Here is an 18,410-nt window from a genome sequence, read left to right on the forward strand (position 1 = left end):
TATATATGTGCAAATGTATGTAGTGAAACCCTTCTCCACTTCAAATAGCAGACAGCTCTGTGCTGCCTGTGTACCATAAAATCTGTTTAATTTTATAGTATATTTTAAGTTACTGGCTGTTCCAGAGCTTAAACTAGCCCTCAAGTTGTTGGAGGAGATATCCTAGCCAAATGCAAACCCACACAGAAAGCGTGGGCATTTCCTTCCTTTTCTCCGGGGTTCCTCCTGTCGTTGGTGATTCTGTTTCTTCCTTGGGGCTAACCTAAGTGAGAGGCCCATGTTTTTCTTTCCCTATTTGTCCTATGGCTATGGTGGCAGCAGCTTTGCTGATGTGAACCCTTGCAGGCAGACAAACCAGTCATATTGCCTTCCCCACCTATTAGTCACAAACAACTGATTTCCCTCCCCCCCCCCATCACATGCTTGATTGATCTTGAGATAAATTTCTTAGTCTGTGTAGGGATGTGCACTTAAAAAAAATTTGTAGTTGTTTTGGATCTGGATTTCTGGCAGGATACTGTTTTCATCATTCTGATTTTTCTTTTTTTGGGGTTGTTACCAGTTTAAAATTTTGAGGTGGTGTCCCAAAAAGTTGGGGCCATTATCTTTTTCATCCTTCCACACACACACACCCCGCCCCCGACTGAGGCAGCAGGAGCTTGGGAGTGAGTGAGTGAAAGAGACAGGAACTCAGCCCAGGACATACCATGCTATCGTTGTTCCTGTTGGAGGTTTTTCTCTGCCACCAGCATAGAAGATTGCAGAGTACACCCCATAGCTGGAAAACGGCACGTGGACTGCTGGGACCCCCAAGAGCACCCCCAGACTACGGACCTGTTCTTTCAAGGGGAGTGCAATCCCATCCAGAACAAGTGACACCTGAAATTCTGGATCAGAACTTCCGCTCACCAGTAGCACTTCTGTCTTGTCAGGATTAAGCTTCAGTTTATCTGAAGCTTTCTGGGACCACATCCCATGGTCCCAGAAAGGCACCCAAAACCAGAAGCCAAACAACCTGCAACTATTTTTTTTGCAAATGAAGTTATCTGGAATCCTGGGGAAAAGCCAACAGCGTTCCAGGAGTGAGTCATCTCTAGACATGTGCACGAACCAAAAAAATTTATCGAACCAGCGGATCGTGGTTCAGTGCGGACCACGATCCCGAATTCGTGAACAGCAACGACCATCTCCTGTCCCCGAACCGAACCCGGATCGTGGATCGTGGAAAATGCAGCGGGGTGCGCTGCTGTTCCCAGCCCATGGCTATTTATAAGCATGGGTCCCATTCAGCAACACAGGAGGTCTGTGTTTGGCCGTCAGAGCCGCCTATCAGGGTTTGCAGGGATGAGATTGGAGTGCCCATGGCTACAGAACACCCCCTTCCCCCTCCCTCCCCTGGGTGTCTTCTCCCAACTTGTGATTGCTTTGCTGCTCCGTGGTTGGAAGGAAGCCCTGCTGATCAAGGAAAGCTGGGCTTCCATTGGGGTTTCCAGGGCGACAGAAGGAGGGCAAACAGAGCTCAGGCATTCCCCTGGCTCCTTTGCCAGGGGAATAGATATCTGGCGCCTGAGTGTCTGGATCCCTGAACCGAGCCCGAACGCCACGATCCAGGCCTCTCCCGACCCCTGGATCGTTGGCTGTGGGCGATCACGATCCGCCGCGTCACGATCGCGTGATTGCCATTTTCGTGGGTTTTTTATGTTCATAATGCGGATCGTGCCCATCTCTAGTCATCTGTATAAGAACATGTGGAAATGGCCAATGTCGTACCAACAACTGCATACATGGAAATTAGACGGTAAAATCACAGAACATGGCCTGTGACCATAACTTTTTTCTCTTTCTGCAGGGTGTTTTTTTTTGTTATGAACGATGCAATAAACCTGCCTGAAAAATTTCAGAGTCTTGAACACTGCAGTCCTGCTACCTTTATAAAATTGCCCTTCTGAATAATTCAGCACCTAGCGCAGGGGAAACATGCTGTGCAGTGAAGTGCCATATCTACAGAGAGGATGCAGTGCAGCAGCAGAAAGGTTTAGAATCTAAGCTACGTGCACGAGTGACTCCATCTTTGATCATTGATGCGCAAACCCTGTTCTTTCTCTCCCCTGACTTCTCTCTCAGCAGGCATGCGAACAGAAAATAAACAGAAAAACAGAGTTGGCAATCCTGTGCTAAGGGAATGACCACTTTTCACCTCCCCCCCACCCTATGCTTCAGTTGAGTTCATTACAGTGCATTAACAAAAACCATCAAACTTGGCACTTCCTCTCTAAACCCGGTCAGATGAGCTTCAGTCTGCTGTCTGCCATGTTGACATAGAAGGAAAACACGAAATAAAGCTTGTTAGTTTAGATGTCATGGCAAATTGTGGCTTGGATTCACCAGAATGTTTTCACCAGCATAAGGATTTCTGTCTGCAGATTGCAACGTCTTTCCTTTCCTCCTCCTGCTGTAGCCCAAATTGCCCCAGAAACAGCACTGGGGGGGCTTTGGGGGGAGGAGAGATGAGAAAGTAGGGCTCTGTAGGCAGAAATCTTCCCCTTTATAGAAACTGTCCAGTGGATGCTTTTCCAGTGCTTTGCACTGCAGGTATGCGAGTGGTCCTTGGCAACGAGAGTGTCTGTCTAGGACTTTGGACATCCGGGTTTAAATTCCTGATGCATTCATCTGTGAATATTCCGTGGCTGGCTCCCACTTGTCACTCTGTCTCAGCCTAACTTATCTCATGACTGTTGTCTTACCATTTTACATTGCACGGAAATCGGACAAGAAATTGGAGCCTGTGACCTTCTTTCCCTTGTCCCAAACTGTTATATGACTTTTACCTGTTACCTGTTCTTCAGTAGTAACTGCCTATATCATCGGCAGGTGCACAATAAGGTGCTCACGTACCCCTCTCTTCAGAAAGGCCAGGGCTTAACTTCAGAGTCAGAGCCAAGCTACAAGTGATGCCTTACACAGGTTGGACACTTGTCAGCTTCCTTCAAGTTTTGATGAGAAATGTAGGCGTCCTGGTTTTACAGCTTGGCTCTCCATTACAGCTGCAAGACCAGGATGCCTACATTTCCCATCAAAACTTGAAGTGTCCAACCTGTGTCAGGCATCACTTGTAGCTTGGCTCTCAGGCTCACACAGCATTCCCTCTTCAGTGACTGCTGGCTGGGCCTGTTTCTTTAGCCACCCTTTCAGCCTTCTATTTATAGCAAAATCGAAGACGCATCTGACAAAGAGAACTGTGATTCTCGAAAGCTTATGCTACAGTAAAGTTGGTTAGTCTTAAAGGTGCTACTGGACTCTTTTTGATTTTGCTACTACAGACTAACACGGCTAACTCCTCTGGATCAGTTTATAGCAGTATCTGTGGGAAGAGATGGTGGTGTTGGCAACTGACAGTCTTGGGATCTGAAGGGAGATCTCTGCATAAACAAGAATGATTCACTGGCCCTCGTGTGGATAAAGAAAACAGGGCTGCTTTAGAGCTTGAGGGCGGATTCTTTGATCTCCACACCAGTAAGGTTTTTGGCTTTGATGTGACGCTTGTCCTTAAAAGCAAAGTGAAGCATGCTAATTTATAGAGCACTTTTAGCCTGCAAAATAGTTCATAATCCTTTTTTTAAATCTTTTCAATAATCTTGCGTGTCAGGTGATCGCTTGCATGCTGGTGATCTGAGAAACTGGAGATGTGAGGGTGAGCAGGCTTTCCCAGGGCAGCTCAGATGATCTGCTAGGCATCCTTTTCCACTGAAATGTCCACTGTCTATACCAGAGGTTCCCAAACTTATTTGGCCTACCGCCCCCTTTTCTGGAAAAAAATTACTCTGCGCCCCCCTGGCAATCTACCTTCAAGAAGTGGACAAAAGTGACAAATTTGCACATAGTAAAGAAAAATGTTGTAAATAAGACACTTGGAAGCTCAAAATCGAAATATTCCCCGGTAGTCAAACAGGAGTGGGGCATTCCTTAAAATTGGGAAAGCAGCTTCTCTTCTAATGCAAGGTCAGTCGACTTTTGTTTGATCCCTGGCTGGAGGGACCCGCCTCCCTCACCCTCTCCCCCTCCCTCCCCGATCTCAGAGAAGACAAGGAGAAGGCAGAGAAAGGCTGCTTTCGATAGGTCCTGGACTCTTCTTTCTTTATGCTTCCACCGCCCCCTTATTTTTATTCAATGCCCCCCAATTGCACCCAAGGCTCCTACTGCCCACCTGGATCATTCCAGTGCCCCCCAGGGGGCGGTATTGCCCACTTTGGGAACCACTGGTCTATGCTGTCTCTTCTAAAACTCCTTTCACATTTCCGTTTCAACCCGCGTGTTATCCATTGCTGCCCTTGCTCTGCAGGAAAGCAATGTGGGAGCCGCAGTTTAAGCAACATTTAAATCTGTTTATGAATCCTATGTGAATATCTGTAGCTATTTCAAACAGCACTGTTTTTTCTGGCATGAGAAGTGACTCCCCTTCCCTTCCCTAAGCCACCAGAGTTGTTGCATTAAAAAAATGACCAAAATATTGTGATAGCGCACTATTGTGTTATACCTGTAGTGTTATACCTTGCATCTGACGAAGAGAACTGTGGTTCTTGAAAGCCTATGCTACAATAAAGTTGGTTAGTCTTAAAGGTGCTACTGGACTCTTTACTGCAGTGTTATACCTATTGTCCCTTCCGTTGCAGAGATATAAAGTTAAAGGCAGATCTCTGCAATGGAAGGGGCTAGAGATTTACTTTTTTTAAAAAAATGAAAGCCCAGGAATTCAAAGAACCCACACCTATCATCACAAGGCTATTTATATATGTTCAAAAAAAGAATACACTGGAATTGAGCAGGAAAACAAAAAAGACCGCCCTGTGGGAAGTGCTATGGACATTTCAAATAGTACTCTGCAGCAAATGGGAAGCTCGTCGAAAAAGTAAGAACGGGAAAAACAGTTTTTTAAAAAAGTGGCTCAACCTCACATTGCAAATGGGACACAATGAACTTTTTCTGAAAAGGTAAAAAAAAATAAATCTGAACTGTATCTGAAATGGCTCAAAAATCCACTAGCAACCAAAACATTTTACAGAGGCTGTATGCAGGGCTTTTTTTCTGGTAAAAGAGGTGGTGGAACTCAGTGGGTTGCCCTCGGAGAAAATGGTCACATGGCTAGTGGCCCCGCCCCCTGATCTCCAGACAGAGGGGAGTTGAGAGTGCCCTCTGCACTGCTTGGTGGTGCGGAGGGCAATCTTAACTCCCCTCTGTCTGGAGATTGGGGGGCGGGGCCACCAGCCATGTGACCATTTTCAAGAGGTTCCCGAACTCCGTTCCACCGTGTTCTAGCTGAAAAAAAGCCCTGGCTGTATGAAAAGGGCCTGAATCTCGATAAATGCGTTTTGTCAGAGGTACTGTTCCAGCGACGCAGCCGGTGTACCAAAGTTAAAGTCCTCCCGCGTACCTGTGGAGCTTTTCCACATGCAGAACAATCTGTAAGCCATCAGTAGTCACATTGTGATCTGTTAGTTAAGATGAATAATCAGAAAGGTTTCCTTCAATTTCTTTTAATTGTGTTGTTGACAAAATGAGGTATGGAGAAATTCACCAACTTGCTCAGGAATGCAGAGGGAGAATTCAGTGGAAAAAAGGTCCAGAAATCAAATTAGACCGTCATGGTGTACATCTCTAGCATGCTGTGATAATTTCCCACAATCCAGTTTTTAACTGGCTTCGTATTACAGTGTTATGAATGAAATTGCAGTCACCCTTGTGATCTTTTGGGTTTGCCAGACAGCTTAGAAGATAGCCAGTAAATCTTATTAACAGTCTGTATTAGATTTTGCTGGGAAACCCAAGATTCACTTCTAATAAATGTACTTTAAAGAGGATACTTGCAGTTTACAGGTGACAGTCTTGTATACTCAATTTTCAAATATTACATAATGTGTTTGGAACCTAATTACTGCACTATGTTTCTCTGTTAAAAACGGTGCCTGTGATTTCTGAAAACTTGATTCAACCAATTTTGCTGCCCAAGCATGTAAAATTTAATTACTGAACATGGTTCATGTTATCTAATTATTTAGCCTGGCACTTAGGTTTCCATGCACAGTAAGCTAGCAGTCCCAGCCATAGAATTATGTTAAAATTGGTCCTCAAAAAGCCATGTTTAGCTTGCAGATCAAATTAAAATGAAGACAACTGTAATGTGTACTTGGCTTAATAGTAGCACGTTGAAAGGCACGGAGAAACAGGAAACGTTGAATCTGTTCTGCGCAATGTGAACATCATGCCCTGTGCCTGCCTTAATAGGGGAGGGTAGTTAATCACATATAAACCCGTTTCCTTTTCACAGTCTAGCTAATGCATCTGACATGAGGTTGTAGCTTCCTCCCCACCCCTCCTTTTTTGGGGGTATAAATGCCATGAACTGATCAAAACCAAAAATTAAATTTTCCTTTGAAAGTTGTGGTCTTAAACAGTTTCTCAGAAGAAAGTTATATGGAGAACTTGCTTCAAAGTAAATATTTATTTCATTTATACCTAGGGTTGCCAGCTCCAAGTTGGGAAATTCGTGATCTGGGGGGAGAAACCTGGAGAAAGTCGGGTTTGGGGGAGGGAAAGGACCTTACCATGGCATAATTCCATAGAGCCCACCCCCCAAAAGTAGCCATTTTCTCCAGGGAACTGATCTCTGTGGCCTGGAGACCAGTTGTAATTCCAGGAGATCTCCAGCCACTACCTGGAGGCTGGCAACCCTATTTGTACCCCACCTTTCTCCCCAGCGGGGGCCTAAGGTGGCTTACAGAGTTCTCCTATCCTGGTTACAGGGATCCTATCACCCTTCTGATGAAAGATCTGCACAGGTTGCCCATCTGTTTCCAGGTACAATTTAAACTGCTACTTTTAATGTTTAAGGCCCTAAGGGGCTCAGGTCTGGGTTACCTGGACTGTCCGCTCCCATACTATCCAACTGGCTAGTTAAAATCTGCCTCTCAACCCCTGCTGTCTGTGCCCCTGCTTTCACAGGTGAGTGACCAGAAACAGGGCATTTTCTGTGGTGGCACCTCACCTTTGGAATGCCCCCCCCTTGAGGCTCACCTGGCACCTACTTTTCTGCCATTTTAGCCACCAGGCCAAAACACATCTTTTTATTGCGGCTTTTAAGTAGGAGTTTTATTTTATCAGTGTTTTGATGGTCTGCTTCAGTTTTATGGATCTTTTTATGCTGCTTCTGTCTAATGGTTTGCCTCCTCACCCCCCCCCCCCCATATTATGGTTTTTAATTGTGAGCTGCCTTGAGCACAATTCTGGAGACGAAGCATAGAAATATTCTAAATAAATAAAAAATTTCCTGCTCCCAGCAGCTGGTTAAATCTACTGGTTGAGTCAGATGATCACCTTAGATTTTAAGTACAGTTTGTATCAGCAGTTTGTGTGATGTTTTTTTCTCATGCAGTGCTTAAATTGGTTTGTGTTTAAAACCATCTCTGTTGCAAATGTAAACCTTCATTGGACATACTGTTCCTCACCACTGTTCCTGTTGCATCCATAGCAACGTGAGAACTGAAAAGCATTTTATTATGTCAAATCATAAAACCAAGAACATTGAAATTTTTCAGATCCTGCCCAGCTTTTCAAGTTCCTTTAATCTGAGATAAAATTAAGGGCATTCTATAAGGGCATTCCATTTTATATGAGGACATTCATTACCAAATGTTGAAAAGAGCAAGAGTCCAGTAGCACCTAAAAGACTAACAAAATTTGTGGTAAGGTATGCTCATACCCTACTGCAGATTTTGTTAGTCTTGTAGGTGACACTGGACTCTTGCTGTTTTCTACCGCTACAGATAGAATAACATGTCTACCCAACTTGATCTATTACCAAATAAATCATTGAGTTCAAATCCTTATTCATGAACTCATTGGATGGCTTTGAGAAGGCTTCTATATATAAGCTGCACTTTACATAAAATAGGAGTAAATAATAATAGTAATTATTTACATCACACCATCAATCTCACAAGGTATGAATACCCTTCAGTGTTTCACTGAGTCCATTGCTTGCAAGTTCTGAATGTGTCGTCTACTCATAATACCAATTTGTTTCTTCGGAGTCATAAATCAGATCAATAAAAGTTTCTAATGCTTTTTACTTTTTGAATACTGTTTTAGTGTTTGAAAGTGTGAATGATTGGTTACAATGAAATAATCATGTCAAAGCAATCTTATGAATAAATCTTAAAATAACAGTTAAAATGAAAAGAAATTTGAGTCAGAATAGGACGCGTCAGCTTAATAATGATTGTTAATAATTCACTAAGTTAACCTCATAACACAAACAATTCCTAGATTGATTGAAGATGTTATTTCCCATTTTAATTTCAAAGCAACCTGGCTAAGGATGTTTGCACCAAATACACAATTTGGTGATGATCTCAAGAGTGTTATGATTGGTTCAGCAATGACTGCTCGTCCCTAACATCTTAGAACAACTTTTATGAACAACTTTAGCTTAGAACAACTTTATGCAGGGCTTTTTTTCTGGGAAAAGAGGTGGTGGAACTCAATGGGTTGCCCTCGGAGAAAATGGTCACATGGCTGGTAGCCCCGCCCCCTGATCTCCAGACAGAGGGGAGCAATCTCAACTCCCCTCTGTCTGGAGATCAGGGGGCGGGGCCACCAGCCATGTGACCATTTTCAAGAGGTTCCGGAACTCCGTTCCACCGCGTTCGAGCTGAAAAAAAGCCCTGACTTTATGAACAGCCACTAAAACTTCTTGTTCTACAGTCTTGTTCTAGAACTTGTTCTGTGCTTAGACTGCCAGTTCTCTGTTAAATATAAGGGTGTGTCTCTACATTCTAAATTCTATCACTGTATCTTCCCCTTTTTTTTGTCCTGTTAAGTCACAGCTGACTTATGGTGACTCATAAGATTTTCAGGACATTCAGCGGTGGCTTGCCATTCCTTCCTCTGTATAACGGCCCTGTACTTCTTGGTGGTCTTCCATCCAAATACATCCCCCAGGGTTCATGCAAGAGCCTGGAAATGCCTGTTTCACAAGTGTTGCTTTTTTATCCCTTACAAAGGTGAATTGCAGAGGAGTTAGCCGTGTTAGTCTGTAGTAGCAAAATCAAAAAGAGTCCAATAGCACCTTTAAGACTAACCAACTTTATTGTAGCATAAGCTTTCGAGAATCACAGTTCTCTTCGTCAGATGCAAAGGTGAATTGATTTTTCATGCAAATTTGGTTCAGCCCTCTTCCATTTTGGAAGATGTCAGGCAATCATGGGAGGCAGCGGCTGTAGGCAGGGAGTCCCTTGCCCCAACCAGAGGAATGGCAGCCTGTCAGGCTAAAAGTTGAATGCCTAGAACCCTTGGGTTCGTACCCTTCTGCTAGCCCCCTTTGCTACATACACCCAGTCCTAAAGTTACCTGCAGAGGAGAGAGACAAACGATCAACCTGGAAGTTACGAGCTGGCAGCCATCTTCCCTCAACTTCGATTTAAAGAATAACCTCCCCCCCCTCTGTTATGTACAAAACAGGGTCCAAAATAATATAAATCACAGCAATAAGATTCAGCAACTGTAGGGCACAATAATGGTGAAGGTTACCTAAAAGCTCACAGGAGCAAGATTGCCTTAGACCGTTTCCTCTGACTGTTCTAGAGAATGTGGCGCTTCCAAGGAGGCCCCTGATCTTACAGAGGCCAGGTACAGCTCCTGAAAGGAAGGGCTTCTCTAAAAAAAAGTGATGGGCAAACTTAGGATGGTCAACAGCCCTGTCGAAAGTTGTAATTTTTCCACCTGTGCTTACTCATTGTCCATTAGATAGGGAATGGTCTTTTAATGCTGTGTTCATTACTCTTTTCTGTAAACTTTTAAGACAGAATTCACAGAAGTTTACAGTCAGGGCTCAGAAAAGCAAAGTGCTAGCAGCAGGTCTCTTGGAAATCAAATGAGAGGATGAGAGAAGAGACAGAAGTAAGCGACTACAGAAAAACTGTGTTTGTGTGTAAAACTTAACCTCTCCCTGGTAGTTCAACAATAAATATGATGACTAGATGCTCTGCTGAGCCACTTTTTAAAAAGACGTTGTTGGATAAACTGAAGAATTTTTCCTTTGATAAAGAAGGTACTTTCATCTTCGCAGACACCTCTTAATTGGACACATTCTGCTTTAGCAATCTGCCTGTCCTGGTTTCACTCCTATCTGTTAACATACACATTTTTTAAAACATTTGATTTGAAGGGCTATTATATAGAGGATGGCATGGAGCTGTTTTCCGTTGCCCAGAAGGCTGAACCAGAGCCAACAGCTTTCAATTAAATCAAAAGTGTTTTCGGCTAAACATTAGGAAGAACTTCCTGACGGTTAGAGCGGTCCCTCAGTGGAACAGGCTTCCTTGGGAAGTGGTGGGCTCTCCTTCTTTGGAGTTTTTAAAGCAGAGGCTAGATGGCCATTGACAGCAATGCTAATTCTGTGAACCTGGGCAGATCATGAGGGGGAGGGCAGGAAGGGTTACATCAGTGCTTAGTTCTCGTGACCCTTTCTTACATGCCTAAGGTAATGCTGATCACCAGTTTGGGTTCAGGAAGCAATTTTCCCCAGGCCAGTTTGGCTAGAGATCCTGGCGGTGTTTTGCCAGCTTCTGGGCATAGAGCAGGGGTCACTGGGTGTGTGTGTGGAAGTGGTTGTGAATTTCCTGTACTGTGGAGGGGGTTAGACTAGATGACCCTAGAGGTACCTTCCAACCTTATGATTTTGTGATTTATATACTGTGATTTATAAGTGTCGTTTCTGCAAATTTTCTTTCTGAGATTATTCCCTCTTTTGTGATTGAATTAAAAGTTTCTCATTTTCACATTTTCTAAAGGGACTTGATTACGCTACGAAAATTCTTTTGTTGCATAATACCGTGCAGTTCTAACGAGAATGAGTAGAATGATGTGACAGACTTTGGATTTCTGGGTGTTCGTTTTTCTGCTCAGTAAAACAAATCCCTGCTGACCTTTGGAGGAAGCATTTCCGTTGAGCACAGGAACTGGAACCACAATTCTATGAGTTTCAGTTCTTTTGGAATAGTTGAGATATGCTTAAAACAAATACACCCAGAAATAGCGTGTAAGTTAAATATCCAGAGTGCTACCTCTTTTTAAAACCAAAAGTGCACAGATTCCCTTTGGACAGGGAACCATTTGGAAAGATTGTATTATGCTTGTGTTGGGATTATTTATTTACTTACTTCATTTATATACTACTTTTCTCTCAAATGGGGATCCAGAGTGGCTTGCATCATTCTCCTCTGCTCCATTTTATCCTCACAAGTAGGTTAGGCTGGGAGCATGTAACTGTTCCAAGGTCACCTGGCAAATTTCCATGTCAAAGTGTGGATTTGAACCAGGGACTCACGAGCCAAAACAGACGAGATGCTTGATGCGTGGAGGACACTCATCAGTTTCTTGCAAGGGTCCACGAGAAGTGTAGTGAGAAAGAACCTCTGGCGCGGCCGTAGCGGCTCGAGGCGGAGAAAGGGAAGTGGCAGAGGCTGCGACTCAGTTGGGTTCGGAGGTGGCGCACGCTGCTTCCAATTGCGCCCCTTGCTCCCCTAAATGCACTCGGCAGCCAGAGGGAGCCAAGCGCACTAGTGGTGGTGAGAGGGACAAGGTGGTGGCAGCTGAGGTGCGCCCTTGCACTGAGGGTCTGGGAGTCGAGCAGGAGCTGGAGAATGATTCACGGGCGCTGAGCAGGGGAAGAGCAGATCGCGCCCCATCCTTGCTCTTCTGAGGCTGCCATCGGCAGGAGGATGGATAGCATGAGTGCAGCGAGCCAGTGTGGGGCTTGTGCTTTGTGCGCCTGGTTGAGGCGCTCCTGCCACTGGGGCGCAATTGGAAGCAGCGCACATTGCCTCCAAGCCCAGCTGAGCTGCAGCTGCCCCACTTCCCTTTCTCCGCCTCAAGATGCTGAGGCCATGCTGGAGGGGCTTGGCTGCTCCTCGCAGGCGAGGAGGCTGCGGAGTGCTTTTAGGGGAGCAAGAGGGAGCTCTCCGTCTTCTCCCTGGCAGAGGTTCTTTCTCACTACATTTCCCGTGGGCTCTTGAGGGAAACAGACGAGTGTCCTCCACGCATCAGGCGTCTCGTCTGTTTTGGCTCTACCTTTGCACCACACTGGCTCTTGTAAAGTTTGCATGCATGGCTGTGTTGGGATGTGCCTTTACGTTGGTTCGTTTATTTTTAATTGGTTATTTCTCATTTGTTTTTGATTTTTTTTGTTTTTGATTGTTTTGTTTTCTGTTAGTTTATTTTATTATGAAGAGCCTTCAGAGCTCTTCTGAATCAATATACTATGTCAGTGTTTTAAAATAAGTGGATATATGGATAGTGCTAGGTAAAGACCTGTGCATAACCAGTTCTTGTCTTGAACTGCTGTGCATGATGCACACTGTAGCATCTTGTGGCTGGACTTGGATCAGGGTGCTGTATTTAAGACTTTGTTCTCTCAATTTGTATGTGGATTATTTAAAACAAACAAGCAAACCCGACCACACAGCATTCTTAGATAAGGTATGTAATGTTTTTGTTTGTTTAACCTGCCTGGGACCTTTACATTGCGTCTTCAGGTTATCTTAAACTTTCAAAAATAGTTATATTTCCTTAAAGGTGTACTTATAGATCCATTCACAGAGTCTAATTTTCCACATGGTTCTTCCCTCACAAAACAATTCTATCATCTGCACAGGCACAGGCTTTCTCAAATTTCCCCACAGTTTGCCTGAACACGTTCCTTCTGCACTCCTAACAAAACTGCAGTTCACTCTGCCCCGTAGGGTATAGCTATTGCCCGCTCACCCATCCAGCCCCTCTTCTTACATTAGAGGCCTGCATTTAAACCCACAGTAACCAATATTCAAAATCCCCGCATTAATACGCAGAAATAGAACAAACTTACTTACGTTGCAAAATATTAAAAGGTATCATTGTGTAACAGGTTAAAACGAAATCAGTTTCCTAGTCTTGGCACATTTTGTTATACATAACATCGGGTCATTTCGTAGAAAAAGAGCTGGAGGAACTCATTAGCATAACTCATTAGCATATGCCACACCTCTTGCCATCACCGGAAGTGTCATTAGTGTAACTTATTTGCATATGCCACGCCCCCTGACATCACCTATTCTGACTGTTTTGGACCCAATCCTGGCCATTCAGGGCCGAAATTTGGCCCAAAATGGCAAAAAATGGCTGAAAAGGGGCCCAAAATGGTCAGGATCAGGCCGCGGGAGAGTGATCCACCACCCATCAGAGGCCCAATCCAGGCCATTTTGGCCCCAATTCAGGCCGAAATGGGCCCAAAATGGCCAAGAGTCAGGTGGGTGGGGCCACCTGACATGTGACCTCTTTGGGGAACTGCCGGAACTGCGTTCCTGCATGTTCCCCCTCGAAATGAGCCCTGCATAGCATTAAAAATACGTTGAGAATCATCTTTCCGTTAGAACAGTTTTGTGAGAATGTCATAAACAATATGGGACACATAAATTAAACAAGAAATTATTTATCTACTGAAACTTCCTGGAAGACCTGGTGTTAGGGTTGTCAGTCATTGGCAGGCAACCATTGGGTAAGGTGGGGGTGGGGTAGGGATGGGGAAAATAGATGAGTGAATCATAGAGCATTATGCCAACACTGTGACGTCACTTCTGGCCGTTTGCTGGAAGTGATGCCACACCATCGGCACAATTCCAGTTTTCCTGCCCATTTCCCCGCTGCCTTGCCAAGTGGTGGAGGCCAGAGCAGAAGAAGGGTGGGAGATGGTGCAGCATAATATACCTCTTTCCATTTTCCTTCTTGATTTCTGGGCAGGGTTGCCAGCTCCATGTTGGGAAATTTCTGGAGATCTAGGGGGTGAAACCTGGAGAAACCTGGAGAAAGTGGGGTTTGGGAAGGGAAAGGACCTTGGCATGGCATAATTCCATATAGTTCACCCCTCAAAGCAGCCATTTTCTCCAGGTTAACTGATCTCTGTGGCCTGGAGATCAGTTGTAATTCCGGGAGATCTCCAGCCACCACCTGGAGGCTGGCAACCCTATTTCTGGGCCTATCTCTTTAGCTGAAAAAGGAAGAATCCACTATTCCCTGGCAATGGGTTTCTCGGTGACTGCCGTTGCAGGAAAGCTGCTTGAAGTTGATAGTGCTGCCACAAAGTATTTTGCCAAGAAGCACACAGCTAAAAATGTGTTTTATGTATTTATTTATTAAATTTATAGTCTTCTCTCCCCACAAGCAGGCACAGACTGGATAACATCATATAATAAAATCACAATAAAATTACATTAAAAGACATAAAATTCAGTAGACGTAAAACTCAGGCAGCAGCCCATATTGCTTAACCCGGCCAAAATAATCCCGTGGGGTGGGAGCTCGTAGCCAGTATGAAGTATGTCAGTGGAAGCTGGAGTGAGGGGGATTCAGTCCCCCCTCAGTAGCAGGAGACCAGCAAGGGAGCCTGCCCAAGCCCCGACCTCAACCATATGCCTGGCAGAAGGCCCCGACCTCAACCATATGCCTCTGTCTTACAGGCCTGGCAGAAGAATAGCAAATCCCGCTGGGCCCTAACTTCAGCAGACAGAGAGTTCCACTAGGTTGGTGCCAGGATCGAAAAGGCCCTAGCTCTGGTCGAGGACAGGTGGAGTATCCTTGGGGCCAGGGACCGCTAGCAGCTGTTTTTCGGCCGAATGAACATATGGGCCGTTTCCGCATGGCTTACCTTGTTCCGGAAAACAGCGAAATCTCACAAGAAGACGCTGTTATTGCATCTTCTCGCGCGATAACAGCGTCTTCTCGTACGATTTTGCGCAACAACAGTGTATTCTCACGCGATTTTGTGCGAGATTTCGCTGTTTTCCGGACCAAGCCGTGTTGAAACGGCCCTGGTGAGAGGTGGTCCCGCAGATATGCTGGTCTCATTCCGCTAAGGGCTTTATATGTTAACACCAAAACCTTGAAGTCACAGTCACGGCTGGTGATTTGTAGTAGCCGGAAATGTTAGGAGATCCTGAGAACTCGCCCCAATCTTAACTGCTAAGGTAAAAAGAACTTGGCAGTATTGCAAATTCCAAGACAACCACAGTTTGAAATCTGATGACTGAGGGTGTTGCTGATCATCTTAATATCTTGATATATAAGATAGTGTCATGTCAAAATATTGTGGGTCACTGTGGAGCTGGGGCAGATTAGAATCTAAAGATTGTAGGTTTTCAGATCACACTACTAGTTACCTTGACAGAACTTGTTTTTTTTTTCTTCCTGGTGACACTAATAAAATACTTGATGGTTGACAGCTCTTCTATATATGGTATCTCCTTGTTTATTGGTGTCGTAATTGCTCTAGCAATGCATCCTGGATGCCAGTTTGGTTGTTGCTGTGGTCCATATGTTGTAGATCAGGATCCAGCAGAATTATGATTTGTGAGGGCAAACTGACAGATCAGTCGTTATGTCTGCCAGATATGAGAGCTCTGTGTTCATTCCTGAATTTATAAGCCTATTTACTAGGGGAAGCTTGACCTTGACTCCTGCTTGAAGTAAGCAATCTGGTTTCCAAGTGGAAAGGGATTTTTGTAGATCAGGGATGGCTGACTTGTATATTCCTGGCTGCACTTTGGTCCCCAGACAGTAGTTTGGAGTGTGTGAGTGTGTGTGTGAAAGCAGGGCTTTTTTTCTCGGAAAAGAGGTGGTGGAACTCAGTGGGTTGCCCTCGGAGAAAATAGACAAATGGCTGTTGGTCCCTCCCCCTGATCTCCAGACAGAGGGGAGTTTAGATTGCCCTCCATGCTGCTCCAGCGGTGCGGAGGGCAATCTAAACGCCCCTCTGTCTGGAGATCAGGGGGTGGGGCCACCAGCCATGTGACCATTTTCAAGAGGTGCCGGAACTCCGTTCCACCACGTTCCAGCTGAAAAAAAGCCCTGTGTGAAAGAGACAGAGAGCGTATTTGGCTATAGAGCTGCAGATGCTATAGTCAGACCTACATGCGGAGTATAATTCTGTGATGATTTTCCCCAAGGTTTTTTTTATTTTCAGAGTTCAGTTGTGGAGCTTGCAGTTTTAAAGGATAATCCAGCAATGGAGAAAGAGAAGGCAATTTACCCTCTTGTCTCATTCTTTACCCCCCAAATCTCCCCAAGGGGATAAACTCAGTTTAGGAGTAGGAGAACCAGTCGCTGGGGACAAAAAACAAATAATCCTTCCTCTCCTCTGTGCATGCTGTATTTCCCCTTGAAACTGCAGCACCCATAGCTGCAATGTGTAAAAGAAAAAGAAGGGGGGGATCACAAAATGATATGTAACTTGCATTTCCACCCTGGGATGGCCTGCTTAGCACTAAGAAATATTCACTGCTAAGGAGCCACATGTAACCTTGTGTGGCCTGGTGTTTCATGCATAGTCTAAAGAGATGTGTGATGTTGGAAATAAAGAATTGTCAGTCTCTCAGTTTATAGAGGAAACATTTCCTTAATGAGCACAACCAGGGCTTTTTTTCAGGGGGAATGCGGTGGAGCTGAGTTTCGGCACCTCTTGAAAATGGTTTAAAAGTTTAAATCGCCCTCGGCGAAAATGGTCACATGGCCGGTGGCCCCGCCCCCTGATCTCCAGACAGAGGGGAGATTAGATTGGCCTCCACATGGAGTTTAGATTGCGCGGAGGGCAATCTAAACTCCCCTCTGTCTGGAGATCAGGGGGCGGGGCCACTGGCCATGTGACCATTCTCACCGAGGGCGATTTAAACTTTTAACCCCCCCCTTGTTCCGGCTGACCCAAAGTGACGTCATTGTGTGTTCCTGAGTTCCACCACCTGAGCACAACGGTAGGTGAAAAAGAAGTCACGTTGGTTAAAATTGGATGGGGCAACACTTGGTAAAGCAACACTGCTTTTAAAAAATATATTAAGACTACACAGACATGTTAAGTGTTGGAGAAAAATGAGTGTTGATTGTGAAAAAGTTAAGAGATGATGAAGGAACTAGGAGTAGAGTTGCCAGTTGCCCACTGGTGACGGGCAAACTCCCGGGGATTTGCCCCCTTATCCACCGATTGCTGAGCGATTGGCGGGAGGGGGCAAACTCCTGGAGCGTGCCCGCCACTGGCACGCACCTCCGGAGCGTGCCCCGTGCGCATGCTCCCACTCCTTGTGCTGGCCGTGGGAGCATCCCTGCGCTCCGATTTGGCACCAAACCAGCCAAATCGGAGTGCAGGCGTGCTCCTGCGGCCGGCACAACGACGTCACTTACAGACGTGACGGTGCCATGCACTTGGCGTGGTGATGTCACTTCCAGAAGTGATGTCATCATGCCGCTGTTGGAGCGCACGCAAGCTGATATGCATGTACAAGGGTGAGTTCCAGGTCCCTATCCTCCCGCTGAGAGGATAGAGGGACCTGGCAACCCTAACTAGGACCCTGTGGGACTAGTTACAGTTCCGCAGGGCCTGTAAGATGGAGATGTTCTGCCAGAGCTGTGGTTGCAAGTGAGGCTTAGGCGAACTGTCCAGCTGCCCCCCCCTGCTGTGATCTGTGGTACACCATTATTAACATCATATATCATCTGCCTGCCCTACCCCATAATATCCTGTGTGATGGATTTTACTGTGAACATTGATAACCATTTTGGGTAATTGGTTTAATTTGATAATCCGACTCTTTTTACTTCTATATATAGTATTTTAAATTGCTTTATTGTTATACTGTTGTATAATAACAGCCCTGAGCTTGCTTGTGAGGAGGGCGGGTAAAAATCAAATAAATTAAATAAATTAAGGCAGGTTCTGCAGAGAAAAAACAAGCAACAAATAAACGATGTGTGTCGTAGCGTCTCGGTGCTCTCCTAAACTGGCTTTAAGCAAAGATGTCCAATATCTGTAACCATGAATCTCACCCGGAAAGCATTTTTTTTAAAAAAAAGTTGTACCCCCTCATTCCAATCCTTGGAAGCCCCCTTGCACCACATCTAGCTCCCCAGCACTGTGAACTGGATGTATCCAGTTTTAACTGGTTGGAGATGGGCTTGCAGATCTCAAGGGGACCACTCTACGCCTCCAAATGGAACCTGACATCTAGCAGTTCTTTAAGACTAGTAAACAAGAAGCTTTTGAATGGTGGTTTCCCCTCCCCCCCCCATAATTTGTAGCCTGCCTTTCTCTCCGGGTCTCAGGGTGAAGATAAGTTTGGGCAAGGTAGACAGATAATCCAAAACTGAGAGTCATGTTTGCTTTAAAGCTTGTGGGATGCTTTCCAGGATGCTGGAGAGCTACTAACAGGTTCCCAGACAAGGTTTCCCTCTGGGCTCCGCATCACTCTTATTCAACCCAAACACTTCACGAAAACAAATTGTGCGATTTGCTAGGTTCATGGGCCCCCAGGGTGAGCAGGGCTCCTGGAATTTTGTCCCCG

At 45.2% G+C, this 18,410-nt stretch overlaps 1 protein-coding gene across 1 annotated transcript in view; it reads left to right on the forward strand.

Moving 5' to 3' along the window:
* Positions 1–18,410, forward strand: part of HECW2 (HECT, C2 and WW domain containing E3 ubiquitin protein ligase 2) — a 264,692-nt gene that overhangs the window by 51,166 nt on the left and 195,116 nt on the right. The gene's annotated exons all lie outside the window — the stretch shown is intronic.

Source organism: Eublepharis macularius, chromosome 2 (assembly GCF_028583425.1).
Source record: "Eublepharis macularius isolate TG4126 chromosome 2, MPM_Emac_v1.0, whole genome shotgun sequence".
Taxonomy (NCBI): Eukaryota; Metazoa; Chordata; class Lepidosauria; order Squamata; family Eublepharidae; genus Eublepharis; species Eublepharis macularius.